We start from the raw sequence: 26,412 nt of genomic DNA, 5'->3' as shown, positions 1-26,412 counted from the left end.
CATCGGCTACCCAAAGAAATCCTTTGGTTACATCTTCTACAGACCCAGTGATAATGTGGTCTTTGTAGCAAGAAGAGGATTCTTTCGAGAGATAGAATTCATGAGCCAAGGAGACAGTGGGAGGCAAATTGACCTTGAGGAAATTCAAGAATCAAGTGGTGAAGGAACCTCAAACCCTAGCCCTCACCCAGAGGAGGAAACTCTTGTTGAGCCGACTGAAGAATCTATACCTCTAAGGCGTTCCACCAGAGTTAGGAATGCACCTGAGCATTATTATGGTTTTCATATTACTGCAGAAGGTGAGACACTTATCAGTGATAACACATTGGTAAATTTGGATGAACCTAACAGTGTTAAGGTAGCCATGGCAGGCACGGAGTCTGCTAAATGGAAGGAGGCTATGGACAGCGAGATGAAGTCCATGTATGACAATCAAGTTTGGAACTTGGTTGATAATGTACCAGGACGTAAGACAGTCGGGTGCAAACGGATCTTCAAGAAGAAGACCAACATGGATGGGAAGGTGCACACTTATAAAGCGCGACTGGTCGCGAAGGGTTTTACTCGGACTCAGGGTATTGATTATGATGAAACTTTTTCACCAATGGAAAAGATTAAGTCTATTAGGGTTATGCTATCCATTGCTGCATTTCATGATTATGAAATATGGCAAATGGATGTCAAAACCGCTTTCCTTAACGAAAAGTTGGCTGAGGATGTTTAAATGACTCAGCCAGAGGGTTTTGTCAGTGTAGAGTACCCTAATAGAGTGTGCAAGCTTGAGAAATCCATTTATGGATTGAAACAAGCATCTCGAAGCTGGAATCTTTGTTTCGATGAGAAGGTCAAAGAGTTTGGTTTCTCAAGAAGTGAAGATGAGTCTTGCGTGTATGTCAGAGCTAGTGGGAGTATAGTTAGCTTTTTGGTGTTGTATGTAGATGACATACTACTCATAGGAAATGACATCCCAACCTTGCAGGAGGTTAAGTCCTGGCTTGGGAAGTGCTTTGCTATGAAGGACCATGGAGAAGTTGCCTATATCCTAAGGATAAGGATATTAAGAGAAAGGAGTAAAAGACTAATTGGACTTAGTCAGAGTACCTACTTGGATAAGGTGCTGAAGAGATTCGGCATGCAGGACTCCAAGAAAGGAGAGTTACCCATCCAGAGTAACGCCAGATTGAGTAAGACACAAAGCCCTAGTACTGAGGCTGAGATAGCAGAAATGAGTCGAATACCTTATGCTTCGGCTGTAGGATCGATCATGTATGCTATGACGTGTACTCGACCTGATGTAGCCTTTTCTTTGAGCATGGTTAGCAGGTATCAGGGGAACCCTGGCAAGGCACACTGGACTGCGGTAAAGAATATCCTCAAGTACCTACGGAGGACTAAGGATTGGGTCCTTACCCTCGGTGGGAGTGAAGACTTGAGAGTTGTAGGGTATAGTGATGCTAGCTTTCAGACTGATAGGGATAATTTCCGCTCTCAGTCAGGCTGGGTCATTACCTTAAATGGAGGAGCAATTTCTTGGAAGACTTCCAAGCAAGAGACTGTGGCTGATTCAACTTGCGAATCAGAGTATATAGCAGCTAGCGAGGTAGCAAAGGAGGCGATATGGCTGAAGAACTTCATTGGAGACCTTGGAGTTGTACCAGCTATTAAAGAGCCAATGGAAATTTTCTGTGATAGTGAAAGTGCAGTTGCCTTAGCCAAGGAACCAAGGGATCACGAGATCTCCCGTGATCTCTCGGTTCCTTAGCCAAGTGGGAGACTGTTGGATAAGGTTCTTGAAGTATTACAGTTATAGTTACTAGATCTCCCGTGATCTCTCGGTTCCTTAGCCAAAGCAACCGCACTTTCGCTGTCACAGAAAATTTCCATTGACTCTTTTGTAGCTGGTACAACTCCAAGGTCTCCGATGAAGTTCTTTAGCCATATCACCTCCTTAGCTGCTTCACTTGCTGCTATGTACTCTGATTCACAAGTAGAATCAGCTACTGTCTCCTGCTTGGAACTTTTCCAAGTAATTGCCCCTCTATTTAGGATAAAGACCCAGCCTGACTGAGAGCGGAAATTATCCCTATCAGTCTGGAAGCTAGCATCGCTATATCCTTCCACTCTCAAGTCATCACTGCCTCCGAGGGTAAGGACCCAATCCTTAGTCCTCCGCAGATATTTGAGAATGTTCTTTACCGCTGTCCAGTATGCCTTGCCAGGGTTCCCTTGATATCTACTGACCATGCTCAAAGCAAAAGCCACATCAGGGCGAGTACAGGTCATAGCATACATGATTGAGCCCACCGCGGAAGCATATGGTTTATGACTCATCTCAGCTATCTCAGCCTCTGTATTCGGACTCTGAGTCTTACTTAGCTTGGCATTACTCTGGATTGGTAATTCTCCTTTCTTGGATTCTTGCATGCTGAACCTCTTCAGCACCTTATCCAAGTAAGTACTTTGACTAAGTCCAATTAGTCTCTTACTCCTATCTCTCAATATCCTTATCCTAGGATATAGGCAGCTTCCCCAAGGTCCTTCATAGCGAAACACTTCCCAAGCCAGGACTGAACCTCCTGCAAGGTTGGGATGTCGTTTCCTATGAGAAGTATGTCAGCCACATACAACACCAAGAAGCTAGTTATGCTCCCACTAGCCCTAACATACACACAAGACTCATCCTCACTCCTAGAAAAGCCAAACTCTTTGACTTTCTCATCAAAGCAAAGATTCCATCTGCGAGATGCTTGTTTCAATCCATAAATGGATTTATCAAGCTTACACACTCTATTAGGGTATCTTGTATCGACAAAACCCTCTGGTTGAGCCATGTAAACATCCTCAGCCAAATTTCCATTAAGGAAAGCGGTTTTGACATCTATTTTCCATATTTCATAATCATGAAATGCAGCTATGGCTAACAATACTCTAATAGACTTAATCTTAGCTACTGGTGAGAAGGTCTCATCATAGTCAACTCCCGGAGTTTGAGTAAAGCCCTTCGCAACCAGTCGTGCTTTGTAAGTATATACCTTCCCATCCATGTCGGTCTTCTTCTTGAAGATCCATTTGCACCCAACTGTCTTACGACCTGGTACATTGTCAACCAAGTTCCAAACTTGATTGTCATACATGGACTGAATCTCGCTGTCCATAGCCTCCTTCCACTTAGCAGACTCAGGGCCTGCCATGGCTTCACTGTAATTATTAGGATCATCCATATCTATTAGTGTACTATCACTAATAAATGTATCACCTTCAGTGGTGATGTGATAACCATAATAAAAATCAGGTGTGTTCCTCACCCTAGTGGAACGTCTTGGAGGTACAGGCTCATCTATCGGATCAACAGGAGTTTCCTCCTCAAGTTGGTCGATAGCATTTGAGGTTCCTTCACCACTTGACTCTTGAAGCTCTTCAAGGTCAATTTGCCTCCCACTGTCCCCTTGGCTTATGAATTCTCTCTCACGAAAGACTCCTCTTCTTGCTACAAAAACCACATTATCGCTGGGTCTGTAGAAGAGGTAACCAAAGGATCTCTGTGGGTAGCCGATGAAAATACACCTCTCACTTCGAGGTTCAAGCTTATCATGAGTCTCACGCCTCACGAAAGCTTCACAACCCCAAATCTTGATGTGGTCCAAATTGAGAACTTTCCCAGTCCACATCTCGTGAGGTGTTTTGGCAATCTTTTTAGTAGGGACTAGATTAAGGATATGGGCGGCAGTCTCTAAGGCATACCCCTAGAAAGAGATTGGTAACGAAGCTCGACTCATCATGGAACGAACCATATCCAACAAGGTTCGATTACGCCTCTCAGCTACACCATTCAACTATGGTGTTCTGGGAGGTGTCAATTGTGAGACAATCCCACATTCCTTAAGATAGTCAAGGAACTCAATGCTAAGATACTCTCCTCCCCGATCGGATCGGAGCATCTTGATGTTCCTGCCCAATTGATTCTCCACTTCCTGCTTAAACTCTTTGAACTTTTCAAAGGTTTCTGACTTATGCTTGATTAAGTAAATATATCCATATCTACTGTAATCATCAGTAAAAGTCACATAATAGCGATTAGCATCCCTTGTATCAACTCTGAAGGGCCCACACACATCCGAGTGTACAAGGTCCAACAAACCTTCACCCCTATCACAAGTACCTGTGAAGGGTGACTTTGTCATTTTTCCAAGTAAACAAGACTCGCAACTATCAGCTGACTTGAGGTCAAATGATTCCAAGACTCCAACCTTTTGGAGTTGGCCTATGCGCTTCTTGTTAACATGTCCAAGACGACAATGCCACAAGGATGCTTTATCCAAGCTATCTGAAGAATCAATATACAACACATTATTTCCTAGATTGTCTACAACATTCACGGCTTCATATACACCATCACAAGGTAATGCTTTAAAGTAAAATACATCATTGTAATAAACATTAATAGCACCATTTTTATTATCAAATGAAAATGAAAAACCTTGTTTGTACAAGCCATGAAAAGAAATAATATTTCTCGCCATTACGGGCGAGTAACAACACTTATTCAAATCTAACATTAACCCATTATTAAGCAATAAAGAATAAACTCCTATCTTGGTAACAGGTGATGCTTTCCTGTTGCCCATGACTAAGTTTATCCTCCCGTGCTCCACTTGCTCACTTCTTCTTAGTGCCTGTAAATCAGTACAAATGTGAATACCACAACCTGTATCAAGCACCCAAGAATTAGCATTAGATGAGTTATTAGACAATATTGTGTAAATACCTGCATGGGTGGGTTTAACCTTCCCATCCTTTACATCTTGCAGATATTTAGGGCAGCTTCGCTTGAAGTGTCCCTTATCCTGGCAATAGAAGCACTGTGCTTCCTTTGGGTTTGAAGAATGAGTAATGGGACCTTTCTTTGACCCACTTGAAGAGGAACCATCAAGAGTCTTACCCTTGGTACCCTTCGAAGGGTTTTTCCTCTTCTTACCCTTTCCCTGCCCAATAGCCAGAACAGGGGCTGTTGAAGGAGCAGAAGTAGCAACCGCTTTACCCTTAAGTCCATTTTCAGCTGTCCTTAAGAGTCCTTGAAGTTTGCTAAGTGTGACTTCCTCCTTGTTCATATGATAAGTCATACGAAACTGATCATAACTTGGAGGTAAGGAATGGAGAATGATGTCAATCGCCATTTCCTCAGGAAAGTCAACATTTAGCTTCAGCAACCGGTCAACGAACCTTTGCATCTTCTGCAAGTGACCGGTGATCGGTTCACCATCCTTCATCCTTGCGGTTATCATGGAGGAGATGATTTCATACCTCTCCTGACGCGCGCTCTGATGGTACAGATCCAGGTGCATCTCATAGGGGTAGAAATCTTCATAGGATTTTTGAAGTTCAGGAGTCATGGTGGCCATCATGATGCATGCTACTTTAGTAGCATCCTTTTCATGTGCAACAAACTCCGCAAACTCTTCAGGAGTAGCAGTGGCTTCACTCACAACCTTAAGCTCCCTATCGATGACATATTCTTTGTCCTCATAGCGGGTAATCATTCTGATGTTTCTGATCCACTCATTGAAATTGGATCCATCAAACATGACCTTACCACACAAGTTCATAAGGGAAAAGGAGCCTGTTGGGTTTGAGCCAGAAGCATTGTTGGAAGACATCTGAAAGGAAAGAAAGACAAGTTTCATTAGATTAGGAATCCTTAATAATTCACCCAAATGAAATATTAAGGCTAGGATCCAACAAACTATTTATAGTTGGAAGAGGGATGCCGTAATCCATACTATAAAATATTTGAAGGTAGGTAAATGACGATTTACCAATTTCCAACATAAGAACGAAATATTTTATTATTAGGTTTTATTGGTTTTGAAACTCCTAGATCTTTTGAGATACATTGAACTTTTCAATGGCATGTTTGAATCTCGATTGTGCCCTCTCAAGTTTGTGACTGGGATGCCGACGATCACAAACAAGGTGTGAATAACCATACAAATTGACTTGGTACCCTCAACAATATTACCTAATCGATGTGCCGGTTAACCACACACACTCCACCGATCTATAATAAAGTCAAGTTACCCTTTGCCACTCTTACTAGTCCATGTTAGTGTGCCGGTTAACCACACACGCTCCACTAACGACTTGGTAAGGTACAAAGTGTAATTTTATGGGCTAGCACCAATTTCACATTTTCCTAAAGTAACTAAGATTGGGAATTTATAATGTATAGTTACTTTATAATTCATTATACTTTTAACAAGTATTTAAAGTCGTATCCTACCCGTTCGGCTAACGACCCTCCACCGATCAAGGAAGTGGTGGGTGAGAGTGGACACCCATTAAGTCACCATTTTATAGGCAACAACCTTATACCCCCCTTATAGACCGGCTTCGTGAATGAGACCTACTAACGGTAAGAATGACATATTCTTATACATATCTATATAATAAAATTATAATAATAGTATAAGTGTTGATTTTTAAACTTTTTAAAAATCTAAGGTTCAATTTGGAATTAAAGTATTAAAGTATAAGACTTTTCAAATTCCAAAACTTGAGGGCAAGAATTGAAGCTATTCCAAGTCTCTTCAATTTGTAACTTATGAGTTTTAATGATTCATAAAAATGAAGACTCTTCATTTTATGAAACCTCTTTAGTTCTTTAATCATAACGAAAAGAAGTGACTTTTGGTTATCCATAACTTGAGGACAAGTTATGGACACCATCATAGCCATTAAGATCATGAATTAAACACACATGGAGGTTACATATAATTCCTATGATCTTCTAAAAACTCATAACAACACAAATTCATGTTAAGCAATTTCAAGAAATCATATAACTATATACAATACTTGAAAATTGATAAAAGCCATGTAAAATGGGTTAACATAATCATTATCATTTTGAAAAACAGATTTTACAAGTCGAAAACAGATTGGGATAATGATCTTAATCCATTTCCAGCAACAAAACTCGAAAAAACTGCCCAGCACGCTCCTACTCGCCGAGTGCATTATTCTACTCGGCGAGTAGAATGAATTTGTTCATGGACTCGGCGAGTCCTCCCCATGGACTCGGCGAGTCCAGTCGTCAGAATGCAGAATTTTCGATTTTTAAGCAGTTTTGCATCAAGTATACAGAAAACAATCCTAGGCTCTGATACCACTGATGGGATTTTTGAGCATTCTAACACTTCCTAAGTGTCCATGCAACCCTAATAACCTTGAATCTATGTTTTCTCTATATACATGCAAATTTCTTTTTACAAGGTTATTTCCTAACTAGCATGGCATGGGGATTACATAAAACATAAAAACTAGTAGAAATACATACCTTGTTGTTGCTTGGATTCCTTCAAGACTTTGTGAGCCTAGCACCCCAAATGTTATGCCTCAAATGCTTCACACAACACCACAAGACTTGGAATAACTTGAGAGAATGTCACTTAGCCTTAAAATCGGTTATGCCCTCTCTAGTAACACTAGGTCATCATTTTGCTAGCCATAGGGTTTCTTTTATAGTGTTGTCACAATTAGGGTTTACACATGAATGCCCTTAATTGTCATGACTCTTGATTTCCCATGACCCATGGGTTTGTAACTCCCATGGACTATCCATGGAGCTCCATATGGTTATAACCAAACCCATAAACCATGGATCATTAATCCACCATAAAAGAATTGATGATTGTCATAATCAACCCTATATATTTAATTAGTCTCACTTTGATCACTAGATTAATCCTAGATTAATACTTGATCAATACTAATTAAATAATACTATTATTAATATATTAATAATCATAAGTGCCTTATTCTCTCATTTAGTCTATCCAAGTATTGCAATGCCATGCAACCCAAATGGACCATGCCGGGTCGGGTCAAGTACATACCAAATAAAGTTATGGACTTAGACACTATATCCAACACTACCCTACTGGGTCCTGCCGTGCCAAGTCCTGCTGTACTGGTTGCTATCCTTCCTGGAAAAGGAACACTCTTCCTCGCCATCCTCCGAATACGAAGCCCATAAAGTGGTGGCTGTGGCAACACCTATGTAGGCGATGCCTCGCGTTGCTGACTCGGGGCGTTGTCATTGCTGATGTCCACCGGGTTTCCTGTATCTTCTGTGTCTTCCGAGGGGTCTTCCTCCACCGAGGCGGGGGGATCACGTCGAGGGATAATAGTGACGTAGCCGGACTCATCAGCTGAGGCGGTAGCGTGAGAAGATGACGATGTCGACATAGTGGGCTGAGACATAGATTCAATGAGATATGAAATAAATGACAATGCATGTCTATAATATGCCATGCTTACACACACCAAAATTAACCTTTTTGAAATTTTGAAATAAAGTTTTCTCAAAAATTTTGTTGAACATATTCCCATTATAATTAGCTCAAGTTTTGTATAAATCTTTCCTTAATTAAACATAGGTGATCAGGCTATGTTTAATTGAGGTCCAACGATACAATTCCCGATCTAATTATATTAGTAATATGTTTGATGTAAAAAAAGAATTTTTATAAGTTTTGGTTATAGTTGCGTTTTCTTAAAAGAAAACTGATGTTCTCTATAACTTTAGCTCTGATACCACTTCTGTCACACCCCGCTAAAGCGGAAACGCAAGATATGACAGCGATAATGGTTTCATTGCAAAAGATAAAGATACATCACCATAGCAATATTCAAAAGTTTACAACCCATAGCTTAATAGAAACAAGTACAAGTTTTTCCAAAATAACATTGTTCAAAATATAACTTCATAAATAACTTCAACACGATGCAGCATGCTCTATGATGATGAATCTTTATATCCACTTACTAATTATTTCCTGAAAAAGCATGTAAAACGAGCGTCAACTATGAAAATAGTTGGTGAGTTCACAAGTTTATAAAATCAAGATTTGGAATAAGGCTTTTCATAAATACAAGTACATTGCTTTAATGAGAAACAATGTTGATTGCTATGATTGATAACAAGTTTATTGTTATAACGAGAAACGAGTTTGTATGTGTATGAGCAAACAATGAGTCTCAACCAAACCTATGACTGAAGCCCTATCAAGATCTATGCTTATCGTTCCATAGATGAATATGGTATCATGCACTCCAGCAATAGGGCGAGTGAGGAGTTGTCAATTCCTAATAGCGCTATCCATAATGACCATTGGCTCAAAGAGTTAATGGTTAGAGATAAGGGAAGGGCCTTAATACGATAAGTTCTCATGTTACGTGTTGCATAGACATACATAGAGAGATATAGAAATAAAATAGCAATCATGTTTAATACAAATCAATTTAAATACAACATTCAAATAATAGTTTTTCGGGACATGCTTTTCCACCCCAAAACATAAAAACTGAAAATAGGGGAGTGCGTGAATACTCACAATGTTTTAAGTAGGTACAAGTGGTGCCTCGGGATACACCAACGTCTTAATACCGGGATCCTACGACATCAAACACATACTAGTGAGTTTCCATGTCGAAACCTAATGCTAATATACTAAACTCTACATATAGTGAAATGCCAATTTTATGTTTTAATATTGGATTTTATATTAATTGGTTACAAATTTTCTGAAATGATGAAATTCTAATAGTCATGCAATTAATACTATTTGGGATATTAATTTTCCAGATTTAGTAATATAAATTTGAGGGTATTTCAACATATTTAAAGGTGTTTTAAATTCCTAAAAATGTAAAATATTATCAAACAGTTTCCAAAAATTGTCAAACCTTGTATTTTCATTCTAAATACAATAGAGGTTTTACAGAAAATTTTCCTTGAATTTTTGATATGATTAACTATTTTTCTAAAATTTTTAAGCCTTCATAACAACATAAATTCATGAAAAATAGTATTAAAAGCATAAAAATTCCCAAACTTTTTATAATACTGTAATTAGACATACTTGAGCTGGGAAAAATATAAAAATGGATTTCTAAACTGTTTAACCCAATTTTATGATTTTTGTGCATTTATTCTAATAAAAATTTAAATAAATAGAAAACAGTTTCTAAAATTACCCAAAATCTTTGTAACACTGTTATTATACATATAGAAACTGTGAAAAATATAAAAGATATTTTTCAGTTGGTATTTCTATTTTTCTTTGTTTTATCCTCTTAAATAATCATTAATTGGAGAATAAATAATAAACAGTTAAAGTAAATTACCAAAAATTTTTGTAACATCATTTACAGTGTAAATAACCTGAGAAAAATACCAAAGGTGGTTTTCATATTGTATATTCCGATTTTGGGTATTTATGTGTATTTAAATGTATTTAAGTGTATTTAACCTTAGAAAATAGGAGAAAAATAGTATACAGTAGAGAAAAATCCTCAAAATTTTTATGTAACCTCCTAATGTACACCATGATGTTTTGGTAAAAAATTTTCATGAATTTTGGTTAATCAAAACTATTTTTCCTATTTTTAGGCCATTATAATTACCAAAAATTGGGAAATATAGAAAGGCATGATGAAAAATTCTGAAATTATTTTTCTGAGTCTCCCACCTCAGGTAAGAGCTGCGAAAATTGTTAGATACAATTTTCACACTCTCTAAAGTGGTTTTGCGATTTATTGGAACCAAACAAAAAGAAAATTAAAAGTCATACTAAACTGAAACATAAATCGATGAAACTTAATGAGAGGTCATTATTCAACATATGGGTAATCCACGAATTTATTCAGGATTTATAGACTTTTGGAAGTATTTTATATGATTTATGTCGTTGTTTTCTTGTAACAATTTTAATAAATCAAGGAAATGATAAAAACTCTTGGGATTTTCCAGATGTTCATATTACCTTAATGGGAATCTGGAAAAAAAATTATTTTGAACAGAAAAGAACTTTTAGATATTTTTATAGACAAAATCATTTACATGCACTATTAACAATGTGCTTTGATCATCAAGCTCTTTAGCTTGGTGTTCATCACATGCATCACGGTTTGAAGACCATGCATGGACATATGTTTGTCATAGTGATGTTTTTAAAGGAAATACTTGAATGCATAAGGTGTATGAGCCTTTAAAACTTGTAAAAATCCGAACTTTAGTGTTTGACATAGGTTTTGGTCCTTGGATTTCACCATTAAACAACATGCATGTTGTTCTTGGGTGAAACCCTACCACCATCATCATCAAACTCGACATTCATGAACATGTTCATGAATGTTCATAAAGAATGGTGTAGAAGGAAGAGAAGTACAAGAAAACCCTTTAAAACAAGAAGGAAAAGTAAGGGAAAATGAAGGATTTTCGTGAATACCTTGAAGAACAACCTTAGAAGATGAAGATTTGAGTGTGGAGAGGTGTTCTTAAATGATGATTTTCGTGGGTTTGGAGAGAGAGGAGGAGAGTTTGAGAGTTGAAAGGGTGGAGTGTCAGAGAGAATGAAGAGGGAAGTTGAAGTGTAAGAATGAGTTTAATGATTGAAGTTTTTGGGAAGAGAGAGCATGGGAGAGAGGGTGACGGATTTTATGAGTATAAGAGAGGCCCTCTCTCTCCTAATTCAAATTAAATAAATTTCCCTTCAATTTTTATAAAACCTAAATTTTTATAAAAATGTTTCTTTAAGCAATTCTTGATTTATTTAAAAATCTTGTTTTTAACTAATAAATTATGATTAATGTATGATAATTTAAATTTCTATTTCATTGATTATAATCTATAATTTGATTAATAAAAATTTTATATTAGGAAGTTTATAGCAAATTTAATAAAGTTTTTAAGCTTTAAAGTTTATAAATTTGGATTTTTGGGCTCTTTAGAGTTTTTGGAACATTGTTTGATATTCACCATCATATTGGGATGAAATTAGAATATTTTAATTTATTTTTAGGGTTTTATACCCTTTTTCAATTGTAACAAAGTTTGAAGTTTTATTCTAATTCGGATATCGGCATTTCCTACAGTAGCTAAACAACTTACTAGAATCGTAAGAGTCAAGTATATTAGTCCTAGATTTTAGTTGGATCCTAGTTCATGTAAGATTTTGACCTAATTTATACTACTAGGCCATGACATGTTGTGCATGTATGGTTTTTATAAAAAGATGCATGAGTCCGAGAATGACCTGAATTTGACAGTTGTCACACATATTTTGTCATAAAATTTTGGAGCTCAAAAGTTTTTTTTAAAGTTGTGATCTTATGGGTTTTTGGAACTTCCATAAGTTATGGATATGAAAGTTTTTTTTTTAAAAACAAAAATTGATTCAAAGTTTTTATGGAGTTACAAAATTTGGTGTTAATGTTTTAAAGAATTCCATAACTTGTTCTTAAGTTATGGAACATGGAAAGTTTCATCATAAAACATCATTAATTCCATAAGTTATGGAATCCAAAGGTTTTCAAGAATTACAAAACTTGCCCTCAAGTTTTGGAATTTGAGAAAAGTTTTTATGAAAAAAAAAGAATTGAATTCTAAAACTCTTGGGTTCATAACTTAAACAATTAATTAAATGGTTTTAATTTTGAGTTTAATAATTGGAATTATGATGTTTTGTTGAATAGTTCAAATTAACTCTTATGGACTTTATTAATAGTTAATTAAAGCGTTTAATTAAAAGAGTATTATTAATCCATAAATATATGGTTTGAGTTTAATTAAATTAAAAGTCTAGTTTAATTAATAGATTAAACCACCAAGTATATTAAATGTCTAAAATACACCCTTATACTATTATAATATTAAAAGTTTAATATATTATATGTATAAGAGCAAGTCGTCTTACCATTAGTAGGCCTCATTCACGAAGCCGGTCTATAAGGAGGGTATAAGGTTACTGCCTATAAAATGGCAGTTTAATGAGTGTCCACTCTCACTCACCGCTTCCTTGACCGGTGGAAGGTCGTTAGCCGAACAGGTAGGACAAGGACTATAATTCTCCCTTCATTATAAGTATAATGATAAATACTAAGTAACTAAACACTTATAAATTCCCAACGTTAGTTACTTAGGAAAATGTGAATAAGGTGCTAATCCATGAAATTACCCTTTGCACTTTGTTTAAGTTGTTAGTGGAGCGTGTGTGGTTAACCGACACACTAACCTGGACTTAAAAAGGTAGGCAAAGGGTAACTTAATGTTTATCATAGTATCGTTGGAGCGTGTGTGGTTAACCGGCACATCGATTGAGGGGTAAATATTAAGGGTACCAAGTATATTTGCATGGTTACTTCACACCTTGTTTTGTGATCCTCGGCATCCCAGTCACAAAACCTGAAGGGTACACTCGAGATTGAAACATGCCATTGAAAAGTTCAATGAATCTCAAAAGAATCTAGGAGTTTCAAAACCAATTAAAACCTAATAATACATTTTGTTTATCTTGGTGGAAATTGGTGAATCGTCATTCACCTACCTTCAAATATTTTATAGCTTGGATTACGTCATCCCTCTTCTAAGTTATAAAATAGTTTGTTGGGTCCTAGCCTTAATATATCATATTGGGTGTTATATTAAGGACTTAAATCAACTTTACGTGAATTTCTCCAATTGTTGATGTCTGGTTTAGACAACAATGATCTTCCCAAACCAAGCTTTCCTAATGAATATGGCTTCCCGAGTTTGGCTCATGGAAGTCATACTTCTCTTCCTCCACCTCCTCCAATTATTCTCCCTAACCCACAAGTTCAAGGTCACTCAAGCCCTAATGGCAAGCAAGGTCTATGTGTGATCACATCTTAGAGATGAAGTCACATATTGACAAGCCGGGAGATTTGGGTGTCAAAGTCTTGAGAAAGTTGGATGTTCAATCACTTTCTAAGTCACATAGTGAGTTCCTTTGGGACTACTATGAAACAGACTATGACATGAACCTTAATGATCATATTTATTTGCTTGGTGCTGCTGAATCAGCAATGATTTGGAACGATAGTAAAGCAAATTTGATTAGAAGATCAACTTCCCAAAAACATTATGGACAGTGACAATGGTGACACTGGAAATCCAGAAAAAGCATTCTCTTCCTAATGGAAAGGGATTGGCCATAGTCAACCCGGTTGACCAAATGGTAAAGAGAAAGGCTAAGTCTGAGATAGTCCCATTACCAAAGGGTCCATATGTTTATTTTGCCAAAGGAAGGGGCGTTGATTACAAAGCTGCCAAATTTACCTAAGGATGTTAAAGTCAATAAGTTTGACTCTACATCAGGTAGAGCCCATTATCTAACTCTGTTAAGTTCTATTCTGAGATCCTCATTACATGATGTGACTGGGTCACATGTTGATGTTTTAAGAATCAAAGAATAGAGAGAAATCTTAAAGGAAGTATATGCTGATTCTGATCGCGAAGGTGGATTTCGATCGCATCAGAATTTTGAGCAGTTGCTTAAGAAGTTATGATATATTGCTAAGGAATAGATAACAACAATTTTCCATGTGGATTGTAAGGATAAGTTTTTCCGCAAAGTTTTAAAATAAAAGAAAATTGTTTAATATTATTTATTTGAAGTATCCTTACAATGGCATTTGTGGAAAATTGTTGCTTATATGATTCCACTGACAGCAATATTGGAAAATGGATTTGATTCTTTCATTTGTGGTAGTGTCTAAATTTACCAAATCAGGAAAGTTCCTTATCACCCAAGTTTCAATTGGACCGAAACTTGGAATCATGCAAGTTGAATAGTATGATGAATGAGAACTTTCAAGCATTGGAAAATCAAGACTAATTACTTGTTCACATGGATGTGTGAGTCAAGTGAAGGACTAAAGGGATCGAGTACACATTCTTGTGCACTGGTCATGTCCACCACAAAGCTCGTTAAGACTATTTGATTTACTAAAGTTTAGTAAATATGGTTATACTTACAAGTTTAAGTATAATTCTGAAACATTGGAAAAGTCTCAATGTATGGCAGAACGAATGGGAAGAATCAAATTAGGCAGAAAGATAAAAGTTTCTCAAATCTGAAAAGATGGGAGAGTACTTCAATATCATGTTTGTGATCATCTTAATGATTTAGAAATAATATCACAATTAGTCCTCTAAAGGTCATCTTAGTGCATTCTTATGACTAAGAAGAGGAGTCATGAATTGTTCAAATGGTTAGATCAGGAAGATGAGTCATACTTCGTTCCAAAACAATTCTTAGAGTCATACTCCAAGATTATAACTTGAGTGACATATCTTAAAGAAAGGTTTAAAACACTTGTCAAATGTAAGAGTAAAAGTGTCCTACTCTTGTACATTTGAAATTGGTAAGTTGTGATGTTTTGGATAAAACAAAGACCAACTAAGGCCAATTGTGTGAAGTGTTTGTCTTGATAAAGAATCCGCACTATCTCTTGAATATTTGGCAAGATAGTCTTATATGTCAAGAGGATAATGGGAGTCTTAAAGATCCTAAAAATAATTTCAAGAACTAATCAAGAATAAAACTTGAGGTTCTTCACTAGCACACGACTTGAGGTTTATAACCTATCGTGTTGACATATTATGTGCCCATTCCAGTTAGAGTTGGCTTTGCATAGGAGTTCTGAAAGTTCTCAATTGGTTGCATAACAACTTGGAAGCAATGGCAGGCCATGTACTGCCAGGTGGCAAGAAGTTAAGATTGCATAAGTTCAGTCCATATGAGTTTGGATTTGTCATTATCCTTGTCTTGTGACTATGGTTTTGGCGATTCACATGGATAAAAACACATACACCATAAAATCTAAGGGTCATAAGGTTTCTCTCCGATTCATGAAAATGATGGTGAGGAAACACTTCCACCAAGTAGATTTGAAGTAGATGGCAAAAGGTCTAAACAATTGAGACTATGATTACGGCATCCCTTTTCATAGTTCTGAAATTGTTTAGACACACATGCATGCTATCTAAGGAAAGGTGTATGATTTTGATAAAGTTTTATCAAAGCATCTCGTATCAGAAATCTGAACTTTGGCAAGAAAGTCAATAAAGTATTGATTTCTAGAAGTCCAGCTGATTTCTGAGTACATGTCAAAGCTAGTGGGAGCATAAGTGTTATGCTAATAATTATCATGTTAGTGGGAACATGATAATTATTGTTAGCGTTGCAAGTTAGCAATGTTAATTATAGTAAACAAAAGTTTCAATTCGTGAGGCTGCAGGGATTGAAAAAGTTGTTTTGCTATAATTAAGGGAGAGGATATACTTCCATTTCAGTTCTAAAGGCTTAGATTGAGACCTTAATCATCTTTAGTCAAGAATATATATATATGAATTTCATGTTGGATTGGTTCAACTTAAGAAAATTCTATATATTGCGTTCTCAAAATTCGATTATGATTACGGCATCCCTCTTCATAGTCAAATTTTGAAAACATGGCAAATAAAAATATTGTAGCAAAAGACTGGTCTAGAATCATGTCTTTATGTGAGACATCATGAATCGTGTACCATTTGCTTTGGGTACAGGATCGATTGCATGTGCTAGAATATTTGTCATTTCTAAATTTTTCCAAATGCCCAGAGGCATTAAGAAGGGAAAAGGTCTGGAATTGGATATGACTAAAATGATTAAGCAATTGTCGAGGACAATCTGAGGTTTACCAAAGATTGGTTGCTCAGGGACAGTTGGAAGTATAGTGCTAATTTTGGAAGGACCATATTGACATATTCTGAAAAGAGGCATCTCTTATTCAGAAGTGATAGTCAAAATGAGAATATGGAGTTGTCTTTATAGGTGGAAGTTATCTGTGTAAGATTAGAAAACTTAATGCAAGAAGCATGTCCAAAGCAATGTACTTTGAATATGAGACTTAGTTTCCATGGAGTTGATCTCCATTGGAATACCTTATATTGACTGTTGACAAGTCTTTGTGACTTTGTACATATTCATTACATGAGGGTCAGTGCATATAAGTTTAAAATCTAAACAGATTTCGATAAATGATAGGAATTTGAAAGTCTCACATTTTTCGATAAGGATTTGGGAATGTGAAATTAGAATCATTGAAATTATGTTCAATTGGTTTATTTCACAAAGTAAGGATCATAGAAAAACATAGAGTGCATACTTGGTGTATGGCAAAGCTATTGTTTAAGAAAAACATAGTGTACATGCTTGAAGCATGGGACAACTAGTGTTTTTAATTCAAGTATAAAGTTGATAAAACCGAAACAATGAATAATGAGTAATCAGTATGGTGATAAATAAAAGTGTTTATTTATATTCATAGGGTTTGATACCATATTTGATTCATTTATTCTTGTGTTTCACTTTGCATGTTTTGACTTCCAGAATAACTAAGTCGCTCTTCCTGAATGATTAAGTTATTCAAACCATCCACAGTCGGTCATATGTTGGAAGTAGATATGAATCAAGACTGTCATGGGTTGGTTTGTAGACGTCCAAGTTGGTGGACAAAGTGGTGCTACAACACTCATGAGTGCTCATAAGTTCTGAGTTTTGGATTCAACCCACGCTCATTTGAATCACTTCATGGATTTTATCACGAGTGATCATGAGACGATAATATCTTATATTCTTCAAACCTAGAGATATGAGTTGTTACTATGAGTTGGTTATACATTGATTGCACGAAAACGCATTTGGTAACTCGATGTTATAAAACGTGCCTTCGTGTATGATTCAACAAGTAGTAGAACAAGCCATATGATTTTAAGTTTATCCATTCCTTTTACCTTCGGGATAAAAGCGATATCTGTGGGCCCTCGATGATTTAGCGATGACACATGTGATTGCGTGGCCAAGCCAGGACTGAATTGATTTTTTCAATAAGTCAGTCATCATAAATCGAAAATCGGGAAACAACAAATGGACAGAGAGAATGATTATAATCCATGTCTCAGTCCATATGATATCTCGAATGGAGGAATATATGATCCCTTATCTAATGAACAAGTCATTGACAAGGTCAGAGTTTGACAGCGGCTTTAAGAGCTACGATTGCCAGTTAGGTTTTGAATTCATACTCAATAATAGTTATAGACTTATCCAAGTGGGAGACTGTTGGATTAATGTCTAAGTCCATAACTACATTTGGTATGTACTTGACCCGACCCGACATGGTCCATTTGGGTTGCACTTCACCGGCACAATTTATATGGATAGTCTTTTGAGAATAGTATATTTATGATTCATATTAATATATTATAAGTTCTAATATATTAATATGGAATCATATTATTTAATTAGTATTGATCAAGAATTAATTTATAACTAATTAAGTGATCAAAAAGAACTAATTAAATATGGACTCTTATATATATGGAATGGGCCAAGTTCATTTAGGTTGGGCTAAGCTTTCATGGATGTTCCATGGAGCTTTTAACCCATGGATCCTATGTAAATGAAAGGTCATGGGTATTAGGGTTTACATGGATGTAACCCTAATCCTCCATAATATATAAAGGGGTCATTGGCTCACAAAATTGGCACAAGTGTGTGAAAATAAGAGTGGGCCGATTTTAGTGTGCATACATATTCTCTCAAGTTCTTCCAAGGTGTTTTGGTGATTTGTGATTCCATTTAAGGCTTCCACACTATTGGGGCTAAGCTCTTAAAGCTTGAAGACATCAAGCTACATCAAAAGGTATGTCATCTAACTAGAACTTTGTAGTATAGGTGCTTCATAATATGCTAGTTAGGATGAAACCTTGGAATAGTTAATATTTGCATGTATAATAGAGAAAACATAGATCCAAGGTTTATAGGGTTGCATGTACACCATAGGAGTGTTAGAATGCTTAAAACCCAACAACACGCTCCATTAACGGCTTAAAGAAAGTGCAAAGTGTAATTTCATGGATTAGCACCTTATTCACATTTTCCTAAGTAACTAAGATTGGGTATTAATAAGAGTTTAGTTACTTAGTATTTATCATTAATACTTTTAATGAAGGGAGAATTCTAGTCCTTGTCCTACCCGTTCGGCTAACGACCCTCCACCGGTCAAGGAAGCGGTGGGTGAGAGTGGACACCCATTAAACTGCCATTTTGTAGGCAGTAACCTTATACCCCCCTTTATAGACCAGCTTCGTGAATAAGGCCTACTAACGGTAAGACTGACTTTACTCTTATACATATATATAAATATTATTAACTTATAATATTATAAAGTATAAGGGTTGAATTTTAACTTTTAAAATTCTAAGGGCTAACTTGGAATTAGAGTATTCATAAGTGAAAACTTTTCAAATTCCAAAACTTGAGGGCAAGTTTTGAAACTATTCAAAACTAATTAATTCCATAACTTATGTGTTTAAAGTAGTTTTAATTAAAAAAAACTCTTCAAGTTCCATAACTTGAGGACAAGTTATGGAAGACTTTAAACTAATAAAAGAATGTAACTTTTCTTTATTTTGTAACTTATGGAATTAATTAAGGTTACACATTTTATTACTTAATGAAGTGACTCTTGAACCTCCATAACTTGTGGACAAGACTCTTCATTTTTTGTAACCATTGCCAACTTTTATGAGTTTTATGAAACTTAAATGTGACTTTTCATATAACTTGAGGACAAGTTACAAAAACACATTTTAGAATCAACTCTTAGATTAATTTGGATTGAAAACAACAATTTCACATAACTTCCTATTAATTTAAGCAACTCATAAGAAAAAGATAATTCAAATCAAACTTTTTCATGTAATTAGTCTAAACCTTAAACTAATACAAAACATGAATCTATTGACAATTATCTTTGAAATTGGATTAGCATGAACATTACCACATCAAAAACAAGTTTATAAGTCCAAAAACATCTTAGGGTAATGTTCCTAGTCCAATTCCAGCCAAAACAATCGAATATATGCTGTCTGGGGGTCCAACTCATCGAGTGCACGAACCAACTCGGCGAGTTGGATGCTTTTTGCCTTGGACTCGTCTTGTCCCTTTATGGACTCGGCGAGTCTGCTGAGCAGACAGCATAAAAATTCGATTTTTCATGAAACTATGAACTTTCCAAAGTATTCATCCTAACTAGCATAATAACATTGATTCATATGTTTAAGCAAGTATAACAAGAAAACAAGCCTAGTCTCTGATACCACTGTTGGGTTTTGAGCATTCTAACACTCCTAAGTGTACATGCAACCCTAAATACCTTGGATCTATCTTTTCTCTATTATACATGAAAATATGAACTTTCGAAGGTATTCATCCTAACTAGCATAATAACATTGATTCATATGAATATATCAAGTTAGAATTACATACCTCTTTGATGTAGAATGTCTTCATGAAGCTTGAGTGCCTAGTGCCCCAAGTGTGACACCTCGAATGGTTCACACAACACCATGAACTCTTGGAATAACCTTGAGAATAAGGATACTTTGGTTCTTTCTGGTGAAATCGGCTAGCCCTCTTAGTGTACCCACACTCGTGCCAATTTCACCAACCAATGACCTCTTTATATAGTGTGGAGATTAGGGTTAAACCCTAATACCCATGACCTTTCATTTCTTATGATCCATGGGTTAAACACTCCATGGACTATCCATGAAAGCTTAGCTCAACTTAAATGAACTTGGCTCATCACACATATATATCTAAGAGTCCATATTTAATTAGTTCCTTTTGATCACTTAATTAATTATAAATTAATTCTTGATCAATACTAATTAAATAATATGATTATATATTAATATATTAGAACTTATAATATATTAATATAAAATCACTAGTATCCTTTTTCCTCATCTTGTCTATCCAATTGTCCCGATGCCATGCAACCCAAATGGACCATGCCGGGTCCGGTCAAGTCTTACCAATTATAGTTATGGACTTAGACATTAATCCAACATAAACCTCCATTCTTCCTTTATCAAGACCAGCAGATCTCCCAGTCAAACATCGTAGAAAAATACCAAATAAGAAATTCCATAGGCGTGGAAGACCAGACTTCTTAAAATCACTAATCTTGGACAATGGTGGCTGATATCCCATCTCATTAAACATGTGAATGATTTGTGGAAATGTAAATGAAACATATGGAGGCGAATTCGGAATATCAAGAATTTGGCAAAAGAGTTTCTTGGTTAGCCTGACCTTTTTGTCGTTCACCAGATGAAAAGTAATCGTATCAGATGCTTTGTTGTACGTCGCAGTTGATCATGCTTGAGAAAGCCAGGACAATGGAACAGAGAAAGAATTGAACATCGCCTTAGCCAAAACCGAGTTCTTCAAAGTAACTATTAGCATCTTCAATTCTTCCGGGTACTGAGAAACTCCACCCTCCAAGTAGTAGTTTGTTGCTTGAATCTTCATTATTGGTAATGAAGAGGCATCTTCAGTGGTATGAGAATCAACATGAGCAGAAGTCTCCATTGTTAGGGTTTGAAGATAATGATGAACAGAGAATATAGGAAATTTGCTTTTTGATCGGGTAAACTTACAATGAACCCTTGAATCCCCTTTTATATGTAACCCTTAATTTTGAATTTGAAGCGGGATATGTATTTAATGATATCCGACATGGCACCTTGAAAATCGGACCATTACTGCGTAAAAGTAGCCATGCGTCAAAAAGTAGCTGTCACATCGCCTTGAAAAACGGACAGAATACCATACGTCATTTATAAACAGTCTGTCTTGTAATCCCCAAGAAAATTGTAACCGTCAGAACCCTTCGAATGGAAGCAAGGCTCTTTCACTTTTGGGATGAAAAGCAAAGTCATACGCCAGAAGTTCGAAATCATCAGCCTGAGTTGGTATTACTCAGAACCTCAAGGATTTCGTGAGTGTAGTGTTCCAAAGAATAAAGACGAGAAACAAAGATAAGAAAAATATGGGATATTGTGATGTCAAACCATTGACACAAAAGCAGATGAAATCCCGAGCAAAGATTACTTCATTAATCATTAAGAGAAATGATCAATAGCTTGTGTGGTTTCCCGTGAATTACAATCGAATACTTGTTGATAAGTATCGAAGGGCTTCTTTTATAATGCTTCGTGGATAGTTCAAAATTTTCGTTACATGTCATCCTAAACATAAGGTGAGAAATTGTAACAGAAATTACTTGTTTGACCAGTGTAGTCAGTGACAAGTTGAATTAGATAAATTTTGAAATGACAAGGACATTCGAATGAAACTCACACGGAAATCATATTCAAGAAAAAAAATTTGTGTGCTGGATCTTGTTGGGTAACAAACATCATGGGTTTCGAATGTTTGATCAAGACCACTCATTCGAAATGAATATGATTTGGAGTTTCGATTTTTGGTACAGAAACAAAAGTTTCGTGAAAATCTGGAACTTAGTTCCCCGTCAATTCCTTAAAAAAATAATGAAAATTGGGTTTCACTTTCATCACGGTCTCATGATGTCAGATCATAAACACAGAGTTTTGATATATCTAAGTCTCGATGGGTTTGATCAGAGACCTCTCGGACATATGTCTTCGTGTGTGATCGTGTAAGAACTTTATGGATGAAAAAGATTGATGTAAGAGACGAAAAGTACCTCTGTTATATTTGGACCAAACAGTAAACTCTTAACTCATTTTGAGAAGATTAAGGTAGCTCAGAGACTAATGTGAATATAAGCCTGATTGGGAAGAAATCTTCGTATGAATAATTTCATTAAGGCTTTCGTACACACACATTGATTCATGGAGGCTTTGGTCAACATACAGCAGCATGCTTCTAGGGACATCCTAACTAGTTCGAATGATAAAAAATTTAGCGATTCATACGAAAAATGTACCTTACCCAAGTACTGCAAGCATAATCTCCTCCGTATCTTCATGAGAATCTGCAACAAAATACTAAAAAGAAATAAGAATCAAAATATTTTTGTTGTTTTGATTTTTCGAAAATAAAGACAGAACAAACGAAAATCTTTTTGAATTTTTGAATTTTTGAAAAGTAAATGACAAAACAAACGAAAATATTTATGGATTTTTGAATTTTCGAAAATTAAATGACAAAACAAACGAAAATATTTTTGGATTTTTGAATTTTCAAAAATTAAATGACAAAACAAACGAAAATCTTTTTGGATTTTTGTATTTTCGAAAATTAAAATAGTACTTGATGCAAATATGCAAAATTTTATCATCCCCTTATAAGTAACAAATGTACGAATTCGAAGGGGTCGAAGCGTTGACTATGAACAGTAACATCTGAATCAACCCTTAAAATAAGTAACAAATGTGCGAATTCGAAGGGGTCGAAGCGTTGACTATGAACAGTAACATCTGAATGCTAAATGACTTTGCCTTGTTTTTATTTATTTATTTATTTATTTATTTATTCAGCACCTCTGATTCGTTCCTTATCATGCATCATTCTTCTTTTTCGCATGGAACAGAATTTCCATCGATCATTCCAAGTCCCTCTATAATTCTCATAAGGGATTTTTCATCTAAAGGTTTCGTGAAAATACCAACTAACTGATCAGTTGTTTTCACGAAATGTACTTCAATATTCCCATCCTCCACGTGATCTTTGATAAAATGATAACGAAGACCTATATGTTTGAGAATCACAATATAATGGAATCTTTTTCATATTTATTGCATAATCACGCAATTGACTTTGGATCCATATTATTAGTGAAGTGCAAGCAGCAGCAGCCACATATTCTGCTTCAGCTGTTGAAATTGATACGCATGTTTGCTTTTTCGACTGCCAGCTCTCCAATTTGCCATCAAGAAATTGACATCCACCACTTGTGCTTTTTCGATCAAGATTACAACCACCCAAGTCAGCATCCGAATATGCTTGTACAAAGAACCCAGTGTTCGAAGGATACCACAATCCTAACGAAATTGTTCCTTTAAGATAACGAAAGATATTCTTCACAGCAGTGAGATGTGGTTCTCGTGGATTAGACTGATACCTGGGGGTTGTTCCACGTAAACAGTTTCTTCAAGCTCTCCATTTAGAAATGCACACTTCACGTCCATTTGATAAACATCAAAAACTTTGTGAGCTGCATAAGCCAGGAATATACGAACCGCCTCGAGTCTTGCGACAGGGACAAAAGTTTCTTCATAGTCGATTCCTTCTTGTTGTGAATATCCTTTGACAACAAGTCTGGCTTTGTTTCGAACAATATTTCCATCTTTGTCGGTTTTATTTTTGAAAATCCATTTTAACCCGACAATCGAAACATTTTCAGGTTTAGGAATTAATCTCCAAACCCTGTTTCGTTCAAATTCAGACAATTCAGATTGCATTGCAACAACCCAATCTGAGTGTTCCATTGCAATCTTAACTGTTTTTGGTTCAATCTTAGAGATGAAAACATTGAACATGCAAAATTATTGATGAGTATTCAATACCTCATTCTTTGCACGAATTTGAGCTCTTGTTAAAACTTCCTCCTGTGGATTCCCAATTACTTAATCCTTCGGATGATCTTTTGTCCACTTTTCCATTGGCGGATATGCTGGATCAAATTCCAAAGGTGCATCTTCGTATATATCATCGTTTTCTGAGCCTACAATCGAACAAACATCATCAAAATCATTATTATTCTCCATGTTTTCTAAATTCTCCCCCTCAACATTATGCTCCCCCTCAACATTAGCATTCACTCTTCCATTCTCCCCCTCGAAAGAATGCTCTTCCTCAACTAGAATATTCGAATCCAATTGCTCTCCCTCCACTGGATTGTTTTGCATACTTTCGCTTTTCTCTGGAGAAGTTGATGTTCAATCATCAGTAAGCTTTGTGAGTTCAGAGATATGATTATGATATGCATGTATTTTAGCGTTAACAACATAATATGAAATTCTAAAAATTAAATCATAATCAACATCTAATGTTTGTGAGGATTCAGATTCATCTTGTGTTTTTGTCAGAATCGGATGATTTTCAATCTGTGATGTTGTTTGTTTAATGTAGTAATCATCAAATGTAAGATTAAAAGTTTCTTCAACTCTTCGTGTTCTTTTGTTCAACACACGATATGCGACTGAATTATGCGAATATCCCAAGAAAATCCCTTCATCTTCTTTAGCTTGAAATTTCGTAAGATTATCCTTGAGATTCATAATGAAGCATCTGCATCCGAAAACATGAAAAAATTTGACATTAGGTTTTCGATTGTTGAGAATTTCATATGGAGTAATGTTAAAACGACGATGAATGAACGATCTGTTTTGAGTGAAACATGCGGTTGATACTGCTTCAGCACAAAGGTATTGTGGAAGATTCACATATGCCAACATAGTCCTTGCCGCTTCGCATAGAGACCTATTTCTTCGTTCAACAACACCGTTTTGTTGTGGTGTGTATGGAGATGAAAAATTATGCGAAATCCCTTTGTCCACCAAAAATGAATCAAGAACATTGTTCTTAAATTTAGTTCCATGATCACTCTTAATTTTTCGAACAATCTTCTTCAATGTTGTTTCCATCTTTTTGATAAAGTCAATCATGATTTGTGCAACTTCAGATTTAAGCCTGAGAAAATAAACCCACGTAAATATGGAAAAATCATCAACAATCACTAAAATGTACCGTTTCTTGTTAAGAGTTGAAACTGTCGAAGGTCCACACAAATCAATATGTAAGAGCTCCAGAGGTGCAACTATTTTCGAATCAATCGTAATTGGATGACCTTGTTTATGTTGCTTGCCAACTTCACAAGCTGCACATAAAGAATCATTGTCAAATTTAAGTACAGGTAAACCTCTTACCAGATCTTGTACCACAAGTTTATTGATGTTTCGAAAATTGAGATGAGAAAGGCTTCGATGCCAAAGCCAACTTAAGTCTGATGTTGCTTTCGAAAGAAGACATATAGCAGGTTTCCCTACTATCGGATTGATGTCCAAAGCGAACATGTCACCTTTCCTTTTGGATTTCAGTAACACCTCTTTTGTGTTGACATTCGAAATAATACTTCCTTCTTGGTTAAAAAGAACTTGATTGCCAGTGCCCACAACAAGTTGAGAAACACTTATCAAGTTATGTTGAAGACCTTCAACATACGCCACACGATTCACTGTGAATTGTCCATTCGTGATCTTCCCATATCCTTTGACTTGACATTTTTGATTGTTCCCAAACTTCACTACTCCAGCATTTTTGAGACTTCGAAAATCACGTAAATTCTCCTTCTTCCCAGTCATGTGACGAGAGCAACCACTATCGATGTACCACTTGTTATCATATTGCTCGTCACATAGTACCTACATTCAATGGAAAATTTTAGGTACTCAAGGCTTTTTGGGTCCTTGGAAATTAGATTTCAATTTCGAATGCAATGAAGACCTTTTAACCCAATCACAAACTTTTGTTTTGAGACTATCAATTAAGTTTACATCTTCATTTAAAGGAACCAAAACATAAGTTTTTGATGGTTTCGAATGTTCACTGACATTACCCTTCGAATTCTGAGTTTGTGAATGAAAATTCTTTGCTTATATTACTGGTTTCCAAGCTTTGACTGAAATGTTCGAATCCTTAGACGATGAACTGCTATTTGATGAATTAT

The sequence above is a fragment of the Lactuca virosa genome, chromosome 1 (genome assembly GCF_052849685.1).
Source record: "Lactuca virosa cultivar CGN04683 chromosome 1, Lactuca_virosa_CGN04683_v6, whole genome shotgun sequence".
NCBI lineage: Eukaryota > Viridiplantae > Streptophyta > Magnoliopsida > Asterales > Asteraceae > Lactuca > Lactuca virosa.
Note: the sequence above shows the minus strand (reverse complement) of the source record.